The 17,924-nt window shown below is 37.2% G+C and overlaps 1 protein-coding gene across 4 annotated transcripts in view; it reads right to left on the bottom strand.

Moving 5' to 3' along the window:
• The window catches only part of MRPS30 (mitochondrial ribosomal protein S30), a 130,468-nt gene that overhangs the window by 20,464 nt on the left and 92,080 nt on the right, over positions 1-17,924 (bottom strand). For 2 of the 4 annotated variants that reach the window (XM_036846316.1, XM_036846312.1), the window contains one exon: positions 938-1,248. The gene's annotated coding sequence lies outside the window, so the exon portion shown is untranslated. Of the gene's footprint in view, positions 1-937; positions 1,249-17,924 lie in introns of those variants that run through there. The other 2 variants (XR_005019241.1, XM_036846313.1) reach the window with 2 other exon arrangements.

Genomic DNA, 17,924 nt, shown 5'->3' with positions numbered 1-17,924 from the left:
CTAAAAAGCGCCAGAAATTTGTACTGGGAAAAATAAACTTCAGAGACTAATAATATATTTCCAGAGTAATAGTCATTCTTCTCATTTACCATTAATTAATTTCATTGAAACTTAAGCCTGATTCTCTTGAAAGAGAGTCTAAGAGAAATACAGATTAACTGCTTCTCTTAATTCATTCAGGCTACTAATAACAAAAATAGACTGGGCATCTCAATAAACATTTATTTCTGACTGTTCTGGAGCCTGGGAAGTCCATGATCAAGGTGCCAGCAGATTCTGTGTCTGGTCAAGGCCCACTGCCTGATCCATAGGTTGATATCATCTCTCTGTGTCCTCATGTAGAGGAAGGGACAAAGGAGCTCTCCTGGGTCTATTTTATAAGGGCACTAACCCTATTCATGAGTGTTCCACCCTAATGACCTAATCACCTCCCAGAGGCCACACTTCCAAATACTGTCACATTGGGGATTGTTTCACCATATGAATTTTGAGGGGACGAAAACCACTATGGTTGTTTTGCTGGGGAACAGATACACAGAGCTCTTTATGCTGTCATTTAGAAGGTGGATCTACTGAGTTGCATTTTTAAAAACTAGTCTTAAAACCACCTATTTGTCTCTCACTGAAGATAGCTCAGGCAGAAGTAAAAACACAGGGTAACTTTCTTACTTTCATTTTCTTAAACTTCAAAAACATCTGACTTAAGGAGCAGCATATCAGAGCTAGCAAATATTTCTGGTGGGTGAGGTGTCCAATTACAACTGCCATCGTGTCAGTAAGAACAGTGTATTGAGAAGCCTGTTCACTACCTCTTTAAAAAGTCAGTTATTAAATCATTCCTCGATTTTCTCCACGTTTATTGGTGCTTACTTTTATAATGTTTCTGCAGAACTATGTATCAATTTGGATTCTATTCAGTAAATAGAAACCCTCCAGGTATTTTGAGCAGAAAGAGTTTTAATATGGAAAAATGGCACCTGCAGAATGTTTAAAGGGCTGGAGCAAAGGGATCTCATTGAGACCTGTACCACAGAAGGCCAAAGAACAGACCACCAGAGTAGCTACTACCTCAACCGCACTCCAGAAGGGTTAGGAACCTGAAGGATGCCAAAGGAAGTTTTAGGTTCAAGAACCACACTTCTCGGTAGCACATTGACGATCAAGAAACCAGGATTGAGAAGCTGCTGCACCACCACTGTTAACTAACTCCTTCTCAATACAAAGCTGGTGACTAGACATGGAATTCTGCTGCAGAAAACAAAAACAAAACAATTATTTCTCTATCCCATTGGTTACAGCAGGAAACAGACAGCAGTAGAAGGAAGATGATGTTTGTCTCATTTCTATCTTCTAAATCTCACACAGTGCATTCAATAGGCAGAAAATGATTTATATCTAGAAAGCTAATGACAAGGAAATGGAGTATTTAGCTTTCCAGGCCACACAAAACAAGAAGGTCCCCAGGAAATGGGTAAAAAAATAAATATTGGGTGCTAATTAATCATATCCAACACAAAGTTTCATTTTAAAACCTTTATCTTATTTACTTCCCAAGTTGCTCTATTTCTCTTCAATTGTTGAATGTAAATGAGATATGATATCTTATTAAGGCATAGTCTTCGCTAATTAATTAATTATATAAAAATCACTTAATCTGACACTCAAAGTTCTCAAACTTTCTATTAACCAGAACCTTGGCGTTTCACCACAAAAATAATAACTCATCCTCATTTTGATGACCTTAAAGCCCAGTACTCCTTTTAAACTACAGAACTGTCTGTACACCAATATGAAGAGTATACTTCTTAATGTTTCCCAAGGTTTTTCATTTCAGAGAAAGTATTTTATTTCAAATGTATTATCTTATAATACAAAAAAAGAAATTATGACACATTCTGTGTACGTAGACTATTCACTTATCTAGTCAGTGCAAGATGTTTTTTCACCTGATTTAGCTTTTCTAAAATCTTACATTTGAACTTCCAAATTATTTAAAAGTTAATACAGTGAAGAGGCATCTTAGGTCCATGGAGAAAAAAATGGCATCCTGGACTGGCAAGGCTTTTTGGACATCAACAAGCTGATTCTAAAATTTATATGGAAAGGTACAGGCCCTATAATAGGTAAAACAACCTTAACACAGAAGAATAAATTGGGAGCAATCACTTAATCAATATTAAGGCTTATTATTAGTTACAGTAATCAAGGTAGTATGGTACTGGTTGAGGGACAGAGACATAGATCAGTGAAACAGTACAGAGAAGTCAGACAGGCCCACACAAATATGCTCAACTGACTGTTGACCAAGGCATAAAAGCAATTTAATGGAGGAAGACTAGCGTTTTCAATAAATGGTGCCAGAGCAACTGACCCTACACCAGCAAAATTATGAACCTCAAACTAAACCTCACACCTTATACAAAATGAATCAGAGACTTATATTATAAAATTATAAAACTTCTGGGAAATAAAACATTGGAAAAAATCTTTAGCATATAGAATAAGACAGAATTTTTAGACTTGACACCAAAAGCATGATCCATAAAAGAAAAATTTGACCTCATTAAATTAAAAATTTTATCTGCAAAAGATGCTGTTAAATGGATAAAAATACACACTACAGAGTGTATATATATATATCTATATATACATATCTTAAAACTAAATAGTTTAAAAAAATCCTGTTAGAAAATTGGCAAATTTTCACCAAAACATTTCACCAAAGAGGATATATACATGGCAAATAAGCACTTGAAAAGATGTTCTACATTATTACTCATCAGAGTAATGCAAATTAAAACTACTATGAGTTATCAGCAGATACTTATCTCGAAATTCAAAAAACAATAGTGTGAACACCAAATGCTGGCATGGATATGGAAAAACTAGATAACTCATACCTTGATAGTAGGTATGTAAAATTGTACATTTACTCTTGAAAAAAAAATTGGCATTTTCTTAAAAATCAAAGTATAAAGCTATCAAACTTCCCAACAATTACACTCCTGAGTATTTATCCCAGAGAAATGAAAACTTACATTGACACAAAATCCTATACATAGCTGTAATAGCCAAAAACTAGAACTAACTCAGATATTATTCAATGGGTGAACGGACAAACTATGGTACATCCATACCATGGATACTACCCTGTAATAAAAAAGAACAAACTATTGCTACATACAACAACCTGTGCATCACCAGATAATTATGCTAAATGAAAAAAGCCAGTCCCAAAGGGCAACATACTATATGGCTCCATTTATATAATATTTTTGAAATGACAAATTTTTAAAAATGAAAGGAGATGAGTGGGTTGCCAGGGTTGGGGATGGGAGAAGGTGGAGGTAGTGAGTATGGTTATAAAAGGGCAACATGAAGGATCCTAGTTATGAGAATTATTATGTGTTTTGACTGTGATTATGGATATGCAAACCTATACATGTGATAAAATGTGATAGAACTAGATACACACACACACATGCATGCACACAAGTGAATATAAGCAAAACAGAAAATCTGTGAAAATATGTGATTGCATTCAATGTCAAACCCAGGTTGTGATACTACATTATAGTTTTGGCAGATATTACCATTGCGGTAAAGGGTATAGGGTATCTATCTGTGTTATTTCTTACAACTGCATATGACTCTCCAATTATCTTGATACAAATTTCAATTAAAAAACTCAAAAAAATGTGAACAAATTGCTTTAAATTATACTCTAATTATACCACTTGTGCATATCACTCAAAAGCTATAATTTCAAATCTATTTACTAAAATATTTCACTGGAATATACTAATCATGTCTACACACATTTGCTTAAAACAATGAAAAGCGTATAATACAATGAAGGGACCTGAGAAATTTAGTGGCAATTTACTAATTTCCTAATTAATAAATTTGTTGCTAATTTAATTTGTTGCACATAAGTGCAAAATTTGATTTTGAAGTTCCTTGCTATTAAAACCAAATATTAAGTATAGTGAATCACTTAAACATTTTATTTTAAAAAAGCATAATAATAGGTAAGCTTTTTTTCTATCATTAAGTTATAAAGGACTGTGTTGCATATGGCTTTATGAAAGATAACAAATAACAGAATGGTGGTATCTTGAGAGCAGTTTAGATAAAAGAGCAAATTATTATTATTATTTTTTTTTTAATTAATTAATTATTTATTTATTTATTTTTGGCTGTGTTGGGTCTTCGTTTCTGTGCCAGGGCTTTCTCTAGTTGCGGCGGGCGGGGGCCACTCTTCATCGCGGTGCGGGGGCCACTCTTCATCGCGGTGCGCAGGCCTCTCACTATCGCGGCCTCTCTGGTTGCGGAGCACAGGCTCCAGACGCGCAGGCTCAGCAATTGTGGCTCACGGGCCTAGTCGCTCCGTGGCATGTGGGACCTTCCCAGACCAGGGCTTGAACCCGTGTCCCCTGCATTGGCAGGTGGATTCTTAACCACTGCACCACCAGGGAAGCCCCCAAATTATTTTTAATAATTAACCATAAATATATAAGTGAGATTCTGTGGATAGAATATAGATAAAGTTTAGTAAAAATAGATTATAGATAACATTGAAAAATGGATAGAAGCTAATCCTTTCCTCATTCTCATCTCCAACACTCACCTAATCTTCCAGTCTTTCTGATTTCATCTTATAAATTCCCCTCAAATCCATATAATTCAACCAGGAACCTGCCACCACCCCCAAAACCTGGTTGCCATTTCAACCACTCACATGAGTAAGGTGGATGTCCAGTACCCAGCCAATTTTCCCAGGTGGCTCACTTATCAAACCAAGTTTTATAAGTGATTGGCTGAACATAAGTGACATGTCTGCACCTTAACTTAAGGGGTATTAGAAATTGTAGCTTTTGAGTTATACCTTAAAAAAATAAAACTCAAGATGCACTAAAACACAAAGATGTGAGTGCTGAAGAACTTTTAAGTGTTCACTTCAAAGGCTTTTCATGATAGAGATCCTTTCCTTATCTCCAGTCTCATTTCAAGCCATCACTACTCTTGTTTATCTGATGCAGCCATTATAAATTTCTTTCATTTCCTTAAATGTACCAAACTCTATCCTGACTCATGCCTCTATTCACTCAGTTCTTTATTCTTAGAGTTCTCTTTCCCCAGCTCTTGGATAATTTCTACTCATTCTTGGAGTTTGAGACTAAAGATGATGTGACGGTTAGTTCTGTCAGCCTACCACAGCTATGGTGCTCAGTCGTTGGGGCAAACACCAGCGGAGATGTTGCTCTGCAGGTGTTTATTTTTTAGATGTGACTAACATTTAAATAAGTAAATTTTAAATAAGCAGATTACCCTCTATAATGTGAGTGGGACTCATCCAATCAGCTGAGGGCCGTGAAAGACTGAGATCCCCTGAAAAGGAAATAATTCTGCCTCAGAACAGCCTTCAAATTTGAGACTGTGATATCAGCTCTTGTGGGAACTCCCAGCCTGCCCTGCAGATTTCAAACTTGCAAACTCCCACAGGTGAGCAAGCAATTCCTTACGGTCTCTCTCTCTGTACACACACACACACACACACACTATTGCTTCTGTATCTCTGGAGAACCCAGACTAATACTGATGACTTATTCAAAGAAGCCTGCTCTCACATCTTAAAACAGGTTAAATCCCTTTATTGCAATCTCTAAATACTTTATCCCCTTTGAGAATATGCACATGTATAATCACCTTAGCGTTCACCCCTTAAGACTATGATTCCAATGAAAAAGAGAAACATATTGCCTTGCGTGTTGCTAAGACTCTTGGTGTAGTAAGACACTGATTAAAATGTAGTAGGGACTCAAGAATTATATTTTGAATTTGATAAGGAACATAAACTCTAGGGTCAGGGTAGCTGCCTTCAAATACTGACCCCACTCTCAACAGCTGCATGTCCTGGGGAAAGTTACTTTATCTCTCTAAATCTTAGTTTCCTCCTTTATAGAGAGGATGTAATAATACTGTCCTCATAGGCTGATTTTGAAAGTAAAATGAGATGGTAAATGTAAATCATTTAGCACCACACTTGGCACACAGTAAGCCCTCAACAAATGCCAGCCGCTTGTATCATTATTTTCTTATTTTTATTTAACTATTCCTCTAAAATATCCATGACCTTAGTTGTAACTTTACAGCGATTACCAGTTATCAGGGATGACAGGAGATCTTCCATAGGTACCCTGCAGTCACTCTTTTTCTAGTCTTATTCATTAGCAGAGTCTGCTTCCCATGACAGAGGGTGAAAGTGACAGACACTCCATCTCCTGCCCCCTTTGCAGTCAGTGTGGCCATGTGACCAAGTTCTGGACAATGAAATGAAAGAAGTCTATAGGGGGATTCTGGGAAATTTATCTTGCTGACAAAAGTCAAAAAGAAGATCCGCTCCTTCCTCTCTGTTTTTAGACAATGCCCTGTAAGATTGTAGTGCCTGGTGCAGCTAGAGAAGGCATCACCAACATGCTGAGAATGGCAGAACAGAAGATGGAAACAGTCAGAGCCCATTCTGAATCTTTACTTTGCTGGCCCAATCCTGGAACTTTCTACCTCTTACTTTCTGTTTAGTAACATGAATATTTTTATTTTTAAAATCACTCATGTATTTTAACAGCTGTAGCCAAATGTTCTCATATCTCAGTTTAAAATTGATCTATACACTACCAAATGTAAAATAGATAGCTAGTGGGAAGCAGCCGCATAGCACAGGGAGATCAGCTCGGTGCTTTGTGACCACCTAGAGGGGTGGGATGGGGAGGGTGGGAGGGAGATGCAAGAGGGAGGAGATATGGTGATATATGTATATGTATAACTGATTCACTTTGTTATAAAACAGAAACTAACACACCGTTGTAAAGCAATTATACTCCAATAAAGATGTTAAAAATAAATAAATAAAATTGATGTTTCCCAAAGCACAGGTTTGCATAAGGCAGACAGTGTATAATGAAATCCACTGGGTTGGGATCACTTTCTATTATCCCATCCATTACAGGCTGTGACTGTTCTAGACTAGGGAATATACAAGCCACACACACAGCTGCTCCACTGGAGCCCCGTTGTGCTCTGTTATAAAGCTGTATGATAATGATGATAAAATGTGTGAAGCACTAGCGACTAATTTATGTGAGCAGAGAAATAAGGCCAATGTTCGTGGGCAAAAGCTAGTTGTAAACAGCCAACTCCTTAGGCTCAGAGACGGTTAGATTTATAAGCCTACAATTATGGCTACGAATGACAACTTAATTATTAAAATTACTGTAAGAAATGTAAATTTGTTTTTTTCAAGTTTGAAACTCTCTAAGCCATAACCTCCTTATTTCTCACTGAAATGATAGTACTCTGGAATAGCATATTTTTTGATCATAAAAGATGACTTAGAAATATAAGTATCAGCTCTTTTGTTAATTTTTAGAAAGGTAGAGCTTTTGAAACAGTGGTGATTTTGAGTCTTGTTGTAATTTCCTTTTCAGTGAATCAGAAATTGAATTTCCAAGTTGCAGACTCACTTTAGGAAATGAGACACTGCCCTGGAGTGTGACAGAGTCTACAGGAGGCCACGTGGGGAAGAGGAAGCCAGCAGTTGCTAAGTGCCTGCTCTGTGCCAGGAGCTGTTCACGCCCATATTTTTAATTCCCACCAAACTTCCCCAAGTTAGGTAGAATTTTCATTTGTTGCATGACAAGCAAATTGAGACACAGAATTTTAACAGTGAAACTAAATTTTTTTTTCAGATATCAGTCTCTCAGTTTACAAATTCTTGGTACGAGAAATTATTTGTCACCCGATAAGCAAGAATACCTTGATGTTTATTTCTGTCTGGTTATAATTAGAAAAGTTATTGAACTTGAAATATTAATAATGTCACCACTATCAAGTTTTAATATCTCCAAGTAGAAAAGGTTCTTGTTCATCCAAACCAGGTTAAGACACTAGACCACGAAGTATGAAGACTGGTGAGAATAGAAACTCAAACACAGGGTTGCTGTGTTTGGTTTGACACAGACCTAAGCAATGCAAAGAAATCAACCAGATAATGATAAAAGTGAGTGGAGGCAGCTCCCCAATGCTTCACTCTTGCTAGTTACCTAGATGTTAGTTCCTCATAAAGTTCATTCAAATTTCAGAGGTCAGTGCAACCTGTGTAGGAGAATCATCCTACTAGGTCAGAGTTACTCACATCTCTGGGTTCCCTGTGTTTTATCTATTAGTTGGGCTGGAAGGACCACAGCAACATTCAAGAATTTGCCTACTAACACAAGTCACATTAAGTCCTTGCTCTATTCCTTACTGTAACATTGGGCCGTACCAGGCCTAGACATGACGAACCTCGGAGCTACTTACTTCTCCTTCAGTACACAAAGGTGTGGCTATTTTAAATCATTCCTTCCTCCAAGTTCTTTGACATTCCTTCCAACAAGAGGTGGAGTCTATGTCCCCTCCTCTTATATCTCAGCAGGCATGGAACTGCTTCCTCAACTACAGACCAGCATAAGTGGGGATAGTTAGTAAAGGATGACGCAGCTTCTATCACGTTGATTGAAAACACATGTATTTGGAGCCCTGTGCCACTCTGTAAGATATATGAATAAGTACCTTGAGGCCACTATGCCATGAGGAAGACAAAACACAGGGAGAAGCCACATATAAGTTATGCCAATTGGCAATGCTAGTCTTCTAGTCCTTATAGGACAACAGCAGACATACTTGTAAGGAGTGAACTTCAGATAATTCTAGCCCTTGACTCTTGAGTCACCCCAGGTTTCAGCTGATCTCATTTGAGGCCCAGACACCATAACATAGAGACTAGCAACTTTTCTATATCCTGTCCCAATTCTTGACTCCAGAATTCTTGCACATAATAAAATGGTGGTTTTCAGCCACTAAGTTTTGGGTGTTCTGTAGTATAGTGATAGTAACCAGAACAGATGATCAGACACCAATCACTTTTTTCAGTCCCACTGTGTGGATTGTATGGAACCCAAAGCTTAGTCAAAGGGAGTAGATCCCTGTCTTTAAATGTTATTATTTGTAGCCCTATGCCATACCAACTTCTCTGGCTCATACAGAATTTTTTTCTGTGTTATAAATATAATTCAAGTATTTCTGAGAAACTTGCATAAAAAGATAACCCTAACAAAAGTGCTATCAAAAATAATAAACCATAAGAATACATGAACAATATGTCAATTCTGCTTGTACTCCCAAATATATTTTGGGATAGTGTTAGTTAGGATTAGCTTTTGCTACTTGTGATAGAAAACTGAAATTAACACTGACTAAAATGCATAAAATTTTTATCCTGGAATTTGACAGTCTAAGGCTTGGAGGTCAGACGACATACCTTAATTAGAACAATATTTCATTAGAGACACACACATTTTTTCTAGCTTCTAATGATCCATTCCTAGGGTGTGACCCTCTTCTGCATGACTCAAAATGGCTGCTGTTGCTCCAGTTATTACTTTTACATTCCAGTCAGCAAAAATTAGGAAAGGGAAGGAGTGGGCCAGGTTACCTATTTAGCACACTTTCAGGAAGTTGACCATTCTATTTTCACTTTCGTATCTGTCAGAACTCAAATGGCCACACTTAGCTGCAAAGATATCTGGGAAATGAAGCATATCCGGGAAAGCAATGTGACCAGTGAACATTCAGAGGTTCTGTTCTAAGGACAAAGTGGAGAATGGATATGTGGTACTACTAGAACTCTCCTCTTACATAGGGTGTGCACAGAAAAACATTTCAACTGAATACTTGTTTCAAAGAGAAGAGGGAACACTAGCACATATGAAAGAAGCACCTACTATGTGTCAGAGACTACACTGTTAGCCCAACCTGTGAGGTAGCAATTATTGACCTTATTTTATAGAACAGAAATTGATTCACCAAACTTAAAAAAAAGCCCAAGTTTCCATTGCTAATAAGTAGCAGAAACATAGTTCAAATTAAGGAAGGCTTTCTGACCCCAACACCCATTCCTTACTCCCTGAAGAGAAGTACGGTCAACGACCTTTGAAGCAGGAATCTTGATAACAAGCAATCTATGTCTTGCTTGTTATCAGCTACCGACCACTTACAACAAGGACTGAAGGTGACGATGAGGATGCTGACCTTTATTGAGCACTATATCCAGGCACCCCTCTAAGTGCCAAACAGGTTATAAATTCATTAATGTAGACTCTACGGATTTCTTTTTCCTAATAGTGCGTTTCACTTTCACTTAGAAAGAAGTAACAACCCTTAAAAGTTTTTTTCTTTAGTTATTTCTGAAGAATAGGGCCATAATTTTGTTCAAATGTTCAGTGATTGTTGAGTTCCCTTTTCAGTCATACAGTGATTTCTGTGGCCCTGCACACCAGTCCACTCTAAGTTAACTTGTCTTGATTTGACTGAAGAACAAGTTTTTGTATTTTTAGTTGTTTTAGTTTATCTGAAGAATCTAGAGTACCCTTTATTCAGCTTGTTAAACTGAAAAATAATTCAAATGTTAACTTTGTAAGAAGTCCTGTGACCTTTTAACCTTCTCTGATGTACTTTGGGAATCGCTATTTCCAATATTTTACAGTTAGCTGTACATCAGTTTGTTCTTCAGTAAAAATAAACCACTGTGCATGCCTGGGAAATTGTTGAAAACTGGTGTTATCCAACAACTTTGGAACTTATAAAATTATTGTCCTGTTAAAGCATTATAGTCCTTGAAATCCATGAAGACTACAATAATAGTTCTAAGAAAATCTGGAATCACCAGAATAACACCATTGTGAAGTAACAGCATAAACAGAATAAGGTCAATTAAGTACACCACTCCAAAAGTGGGAACCTACTGTATATAGCACAGGGAGCTCAGCTTGCTGCTCTGTGATGACCTAGATGGGGGGGTAAGGGAGGGAGGGAGGCCCAAGAAGGAGGGGATATAAGTATACCTATAGCTGATTCACTCCATTGTACAGCAGAAACTAACACAACATTGTAAAGCAATTTTACTCCAATAAAAAAAAAAAAAAAAGTGGCCTGAGATGCAGCAAAAGGGAGGGCCATAATGAGGATTCCATGAAATTTGGAAACTGTTTGCCTGAAGGAAGCATGTTATTTGTTTTTGAAATGTAAAATATTCTCTAGATTTAATCATTTCTGTTGGTTTCTTTAACTTCCAACCTACTTTCTCAATTCTTCAAGTAAATACAAATTTAAGTAGCAGCATTATTTCATGGCAAGAAACAACTAATTTTTCACTGGTGTTGACACAAGTCTCAAGAGCGATAAAGCTAAGGCTGTTACCTTTGTCAGATCTTTCTACAGCAAATCCCAGGCCATGGGTCTCTGAGTTTTGCAAGTAAAGAGGTAAATTAAAAATTGAAAATAAAAAATCAATCAGGATGTTATTCAATGATTACTAATAATCAATTTTTATTGTCCATAGAACTATGTAACCAAATATGATCCTATATTCCCAGCTGTTAAGTCTTTAAACACTAAAACTTTCTCAGTAGGTGGTGAAGAATTGTGTGTTGCTAAAATGCATACTGTAGGCTTTGAACTCAATTTTAGTGAGCCATAAAATCCTGAGTCTGAACTGTCATAAAAAATTGTAGTGAAGTAGCTATCTTCTAGCAATGTGTCCTTATCTGCTATTTTCCTGTTCTCTAAGTTGTGGTTATTTTTCAAATCAAAGAAGTCATAAGTCAATGAAGCAAAGAGAAATTTCCAATCTTGTAAATTAGAATACATTTTAAATACCTACACATGGTTTTATTTTTAACCTATATTGGATAGTTCCGGAACTGAAAGAAGATTTTAGGCATTTCCATACCATATGTAAAGGTCTGACTTGAATTCCATAAACAATCAATCGCATTCTTTGTTCTAAAAATGTTAAACATCACCCTATATACCACTGTTTGTTGGATTGAGACTAACATATAACAAGTTGATGTGTTCTAAACTTTTTGACTACTTAATATTTATTTAAAGGAGAAGCTAATTCCCTGAGGTCCTAATATCACCCACATAAATTGCTTCAGGCTATGAAAAATAATTTAAAAATTAAATCATTTAAAATTATAATTTAATAGTCATGGAATGAGGCCCAATGACAAGGAATGCGCTTAAGGCTGGCACGCTGTATGCTCGGTCTCCACCCCTTTCATTTCATTATGCGGTCTTGAAGATTAGCTGGATGGCTGCCAATACTTCAAGGCTAAACACGATTTTCAGCCAGCTATTCAGGGTGAAAGACTGGAAATGGAATATGTATAAAGAATGTGAGGGTGATGGATTTAGCAAGAGAATTGCTGAGGTCATTGTGTTTGAAATCTGGATGGTTGAATGTGTGACGCGGGCAAATTCCAAGCATGATAATTTCACTTCTATTTTAATTTGCCTGGACAGGATATTCAGTATATAAGCAATTAGTCCTCCAAAACACATTACAAGCTAAAAATAAAAGAGATTATTTTACCTTTCTTTGAGTTTTTTTCACTTTAGACAGATTTATTTTTAGCAGACCTGGACATTTGTGACATTTCCTATTATTAACAATATTGATTTCTTTGATGAGGAAACTTTCTAAAAAAAAGAGAAGCTTATTTTTAAGCTTCATTTATTATTTATTTATTATTCTTTGGAAGAAGAGCTAATTGTAAATCATTTGGAAACTAATTATGGCATTGTTCAATAGTACTTTAAGTCAAGTAGATATTCTAAGATTTTTTTCATTGAAATATGGCTATTTTCTGATTTTTAAAAATCATGATATATTTATAGTTTATATACTATACCATACATTAGTTTATATACTATACCATATACCATAGATAGTTTATATACCATACCATACATGCCTCATCAGATGTTCATTCATGTTACGAAGTGAAAGCCCACAAATCTGCCACAGTTTGGTAAACTAGATATAAAACTAATGCCCATTAGAAGGCTGAAGAAGAAATAACATGTCTTGATGTAGTGATCATTTGCCTATCTTAGGAACTAGGTACCTTTAGGTTTGACGGAAAAGAGAAAGAGCAATTCTGTTTAAAAAAAAAAAAGTGAATAGACGTTTAAAGGGAATAGCAGTTTCAAATCTATATTTAAAATGTACATATAACCAAGATTAAAAATTGGCATCTAATCAATAATGATACACTTTACCAAAGAGCTTTGGTGGCATTTTAGAATTCACCGTTAGTAAGATTTTGAATCAGTCATCAACTTTTGTTTGTTCTGTGTGTTTTGCTCTATGTTGAAACTACTCTGGCCAGTTAAGGCACAGGTGGTAATGACATGCTTGGATTACATCACCAATAACTGCCTGTCAAGATACAAAGGATTGATCCCTTATTGGAGGGCAGCTTGGAAACCTTCCATTGTTTGCCTTGCCCATGTACATACACATGTGAGTGTTACTTTTCTACTAAAAGAGAGTAGAAAAGTACCATTCAGATAGTCCTTCCCTTCTTGCTCTTATCATGCACATCTACTTTAAGTGGTTTGTTCAGTGACCTATATCTTGCATACATGTATACAGGAAATATAAGTAGATGAACAAACCAACTAATATGCAACAGGGAATGATGAAGACTGTGGGCCACTCAAGTGCATGTGTCCAGATCAAGGAGTCAGTCACTTCTCAGCTCCAGCTAACATTATTATGAGCCCAGTATAGCAAAACCATCCTTTTTTCTCTCCTTCTTCTTCTTCTTCTTCCTCCCCTTCTCCTTTTCCTTCTTTTTATCCAGAAGTTCAATTTTTATGTGTAGTCTCTCTATTTTGAAAATAACCTAAGCAAAATGTATAATAAATAAAACACATATAAAGATGGATATTGCCAACAGGCCACCAGTCCAATTTAACCTCATTTTACGAATGAGAAAAATGATTCCTCATAAGATTAAATACAAATACCAAAACGGTGAAACCAAGAGTAGAATCGTGGATTCCCTGGGTCCAGGCTGTTCCGTTCTCCATTGCTGCCTCTCTACTCCACGGTTTTAGTTGCCATGGGATCAAGTCTATCAGATTTCTCAGTCTTCGAAACTAACTTAAAACTATTCTAGTACATTGTTTTCCTTTTATAATCAATTTGTGTTTTTCATGAACTGTACCTTGTTACGGAAATATAATTAAAACCCAAATCTCCTCTCAACCCAGAAAATCTGTCCGCAAAGGTAGAAGAAAAAGAAAACTTCGTTATTGAATAAATATTAGGCCCGCAAGCTGCTCAGAGATTGCAAGACAGAAAGAAATCTCACCCTCGTGTATAACCAAGCAGATACAACTCGTTACACACGTGTTCTCAAGATAAACAGTAAATAGTCCTCCAGTAAGAGGACTTGACAGAACCATTTGTCACACGTTCATCCTAAACTCATCTGGTAATTGGAGTGACTGCCTGTGTTAGCTAATTGGCTTTAGCCACTGGAAAAATAAACTCATCTTTTCGACAGGTGATAAGGCACCCACCGAAGTAAGGCTCCCACCCTTCCACGGACACTAGGAGATGGGGCCACCATCTTCCTGGATTGCATTTTAAAGAAATGACTCCTAGGTCCTTGAGAAAGACATTCCTGAGTCATAAAGTGCAAGAGGCTTATTTAGTTTTTCAAGAGTTTATGTATATTTCAAAGAGACAGAGATAGAACTTTGAAGTTTTCTAAAGGAAATGCTCTAAGAAAAGAGAGGAGGGTCTCTTTCCTTATTTTCAACAGGGAGTATTAAGCCTCTTATTTTTAATTTGTATCTGCCCTTACAGACCACATACAACGGTGTTATAATTCCAGGTTGAATTGGTTTGGCATCCCTAGTGATTTAGCTCTTTAAAAATATTTATTTTTGCAGATAATTTGCAGTTTTATGATTTTTATAACTGGAAAAAAATTTAATTCCCTCACCAAGAGGTGGATATATATTATTTTTATTTCTGCATCAGGGCTAGAAAAACAAGTACTGAGAAATCTAATTTTTATGTAAATTAAATATAGGACAGCCAATTTGTTTTTAAAATAACATTCCTATTTCCAATATGTAGATATTTTCCTCATAGTCTAAACACTCAGATTCATTTTGTAAGGTATCATCAAATTGCTCTCAACCATGAGTTTTAGCTCTTATAATTTGCTTGTCTCCTTGGCACACTTTAACATTTTGCACTGGCTGTCTTTCTCTTAAATTATTGCTTCACTGAGTGGTCTAGACTTAACTTATTTTTCTTCAATCTAATGTGTCAAACTCTCAATACTTCTTGTTGTTAAATATGGGTGTGTGTGTGTGTGTGTGTGTTAGTTTGTTGATCTCATTCCATTTTAGAATAGATACAAGGAAGTAGCTTGAAAAATATAATATTCACTACTTTATCCACATTCTAAACTCTGCTATAAGTTTTCAGAAATAAACATTTTCTTAGGTTTTCGTGCTAGATCGTCTGCTAAATGGCTGCCAACAATTCCTTCCATCTCTGTACACTCCTGTCACTTGTTCCATTAAGAGCTGGAGTCTATTTCCTTCCTGTCAAATCTTGACTGGTCTGTGAGTAGATCTGACCAACAGAGGACAGTGGAATTGATTCAGGGCCAGCTCTGTGACTCAGCATCAAGAGGGCCATTAGCTTCTCCTTTCCACTGTCTGAGAAGCCAGCTGCGTGGTAAACTTGGATAACCTGACGGGAGAGATAAGCCTTGGTGGATGAAACTTCATGTAGACAGAGAGGTCACACAAGGAAAAATGACAATACATGTAACTGAGTCTGGAGACTCCATGAAAAGAGAGAGGTTCAGCCATCTCAGATAACGCCACCCAGGATGAGGCACTGGACAAACGATAGAGGCCATTATAAACCATTAACTCCAGTGGAGTTGCCCTAGCTAATACCATGTGAAGCAGAGGAGCCATCCCCACTGAACCCTGCCTGAATTTCTGATCCACAGAATAAGAAGTAATAAAATAGTTAGGGGCTTCCCTGGTGGTGCAGTGGTTAAGAATCTGCCTGTCAATGCAGGGGACACAGGTTCGAGCCCTGGTCCCAGAAGATCCCACATGCCGCGGAGCAACTAAGCCAGTGCGCCACGACTAATGAGACTGTGCTCTAGAGCCCGCGAGCCACAACTACTGAGCCCATGTGCCACAACTACTGAAGCCTGCGTGCCTAGAGCCCGTGCTCTGCAACAAGAGAAGCCCCTGCAATGAGAAGCCCACGCATCATGACGAAGAGTAGCCCCCACTCACCACAACTAGCAAAAACCCACGCACAGCAACGAAGACCTAATGTGGCCAAAAATAAATAAAATAAAATAAATAAATTTTAAAAAATAGTTATTTTTATCCACTGAGTTTTGAGGTAATTTATCATGCAGGAAGAATTCATTGAAACAGACATGCCCACAAAATATGAAATAGAGATGAGTTGGCAATCATCTAATGCACTGTGTCTGAATAAACTACCACTGGCAATTACATTTGTTGATATGGTAGAGAATTTCCTGTTTATAAGATGGTTTAATAAATATTTTCCATGTCTTATTCCAGAATTCCTTATAAACCCAAAGAAGAAATACTATTATTTTAGCCATTACATAGCTGAGAAAATTGAGGCATAAAGAGGTAAAATTATCTGCACAAAGACACATTAAGTCAGAGAACAGGATTTGAACACAAGCAGTATTATCCCAAGCTTGAGAGCTTAATCACTATGTTCCTTCAAACAAAATTATTTCATTTTAAAAATCCAGGCACTGAATTATTTCTATTATGCAACCATATTGTCCATATTCACTAAATAAAGTATTTGTTTGTTCATTCAACAAATATTTGTGGACCAATTTTATACCAGGCACCATTCTAAGTGCTAGAGATGGAAAACAAAAGAGATCAAATCCCTGCCTCATGAAATTTTCATTTTAGTGAAGGTAAACAGACAGTAAACAAACAAGTATATACTAAGCCAGACAGTGTAAAGTGCTATGGAACTAGATAAAGCAAGATGATGGAGGCAGGAATATAGGGGATATAAATGGAAATGCTATTTTAAATAAGATGGTCATGAAGGAAGGCCTCTCTACTACAGTTACCTTTATGAAGAGACAGAAAGAAGTAGAAGGAAGGTATGTCCAAGGGGCTGGAGCAGAGTAAGTGATGGGAACATTTGGAGGTCTGGTACGCAGAATTCTAAGATGGCTTCCCAAATCTCAGCACCCTGGTATTACACCAGTAAAGTTCCCTCCCTTTGAAGCCAAATCCAGCCTCTGTACCCTGACACTGAATTAAATCTCGGAGACAGAGTTTTGGGTGAAGTAGAAAAGGATAGCTTTATTGCTTTGCCAGGTAAAGGGGGCCACAGCAGGTTAATGCCCTAGAAACTGTGTGTCCCAGCTTGGAGAGGGTAGTGAGAAGTTTTATAGTAATAGTTCAAAGAAGGCGTGACCAGCTCGTGGACACTCTTCTGATTGGTTGGTGGTGAGGTAAGTAGGAGTCAGCATCATCCACCTTCAGGTTTCAACCCATCTGGGGTCTACGACGTGCTTCTGGGCAGCGTACCGTCATTACCATTAACTTCTCCTGCCTGATGGGGGTTTCAAAGATGTTGTGCGTATCCCTTGATGGGGAACTAGGACCTTGCCCCAAGGCTCCACTATTGTTTCCCATGACTGTTTCTCCCTTGTCTCATATCCCCTCCCTTCCCTAATTAACAACTGCTTGTATCTGCTGTTGGAACTCAGGGAAAGTCATGGAGGCCAAATGAAGCCTATTTCTTTTAATCAAAGAAAAGGGGGACACGGAAAGGCTTTTGTGCCCAGGATCCCCACAGGGCCCTGCTTGGTATCACATTTAATAAAAGAATATAGCAAAGGAGAAGGCACATCACTGCCTTGATTAGTTCACACTATGTGGCAAAGATGTTGAGCTGCCTCTCACATGAT

The sequence above is a fragment of the Balaenoptera musculus genome, chromosome 3 (genome assembly GCF_009873245.2).
Source record: "Balaenoptera musculus isolate JJ_BM4_2016_0621 chromosome 3, mBalMus1.pri.v3, whole genome shotgun sequence".
NCBI lineage: Eukaryota > Metazoa > Chordata > Mammalia > Artiodactyla > Balaenopteridae > Balaenoptera > Balaenoptera musculus.
The sequence above is the reverse complement of the archived record's forward strand: the minus strand, read 5'-3'. Positions and strand labels throughout refer to the sequence as shown.